The sequence below is a fragment of the Rhinopithecus roxellana genome, chromosome 10 (assembly GCF_007565055.1).
Source record: "Rhinopithecus roxellana isolate Shanxi Qingling chromosome 10, ASM756505v1, whole genome shotgun sequence".
NCBI classification, from domain to species: domain Eukaryota; kingdom Metazoa; phylum Chordata; class Mammalia; order Primates; family Cercopithecidae; genus Rhinopithecus; species Rhinopithecus roxellana.
Genome location: NC_044558.1, coordinates 68501140 through 68502616, shown reverse-complemented (window position 1 = coordinate 68502616; position 1477 = coordinate 68501140). Strand labels below are relative to the sequence as shown.

The 1477-nt window shown below is 45.0% G+C and overlaps 1 pseudogene; it reads left to right on the top strand.

Annotated features, from left to right (window-relative positions):
* Positions 1-243: 243 nt before the first annotated feature.
* On the top strand, positions 244-1128 carry LOC104677302 (annotated as a pseudogene).
* Positions 1129-1477: the final 349 nt, after the last annotated feature.

The following is a 1477-nucleotide window of genomic DNA, read 5'->3' as shown; positions in this document are numbered from 1 at the left end:
GCAGCTAGACTCAAGTGTGATCACCTTGCCCAAACTTCCATCTATACCATTATTTCCTGCTTTACCCATAACTTTGGCAGAATGGGCATTGGGCTCCATGACTCCTCCCACCACAATTGATTGGGTAAGAAGTGAACATTTGGCATGAGGACACACTAAGGAAACTGCATTTGCAGAGAGAGACACACCACGCAGGACTGAAAATGGTTAGTCTAAGGGGATTCATGACAGATTTAAGACACCATGATGAACAGAATGGCCCCAGGGAATCCCCAGCCAGACCCTTTCATCAACAGGAAAGATCCCAACATGAAGGTGATACAACCACAGGATCCAGCTAGTCCCACAATATGGAGAAGGCATCAAGAATGTACTTCATTCTCCCACCAACAGTATGAAGAGCTAGAAGCTCTGTTTAGCTAGACTATGTTCCCAGATAGAAATCTTCAGGAGAAACTAGCTTTGAAACTCAACCTGCCGGAGTCAACAGTAAAGGTTTGGTTCAGGAACTGGCGATTCAAATTGAAGCAGCAGCAGCAGCAGCAGCAGCAGCAGCAGCAGCAGCAGCAGCAGCAGCAGCAGCAATCAGCAAAGCAACGAAACCAGATCCCTTCATCCAAGAAGAACGTGCCCACCTCCCCCAGAACATCCCTCAATCCTTACGCTTTTTCTCCTGTGGTCTCAGATTTCTACAGCTCCCTTCCACCTCAGCCCTTAGACCCTTCCAATCAGGCATGGAACTCTACCTTCACTGAGAGTTCCACAAGTGACTTCCAAATGCAAGATACTCAGTGGGAGAGGCTGGTGGCCTCAGTTCCTGCTTTATACTCTGATGCCTATGACATATTCCAAATCATAGAACTGTACAATCTTCCTGATGAGAATGAGATATCCAGCTCTTCTTTCCACTGTCTGTATCAGTATCTCTCACCCACAAAGTACCAGGTAGGAGGACAGGGTTCCTCTCTCAGCACCTTTGCTGGTCCAGCTGTAGGCCTATCTCCCGCACAAACCTGGCCCAGTATGACAAGCCAAGGCTGTGAAGCCTACAGTCTAACAGATAGCCTGGAATTCCAGAAAACCTCCAATATGGTAGACTTGGGACTAGAGTACTAATAAATATGGACCATTTAGAAAGGAAAAAAAAAAGAAGTGAACATTTGATTTAAAGAGAGGGAGATGCACAGAATAATCTGGGGCCAAACAGATCTCTTCCTTCTATTTTTGAACAAAGAAACAGAAGAAATTTCAGATACATGTTAGGCAATGAGCAAATAGGTTATAGAAATCAGCTGCAGTAGCCATGCTGGTCAATGTGCAAGATAAGTAACAGCACAAGTAGAGGAAGGTGGTTAGACAGATGGATATGATAGTGAGGCTCCCAGAGGCCATGAAAATACTAGAATTTGACACATGAGCTGCTGTGCCCAGCCTATATATGGTTTTTCTTATAACAACTTAGGGTATTTACAAACTA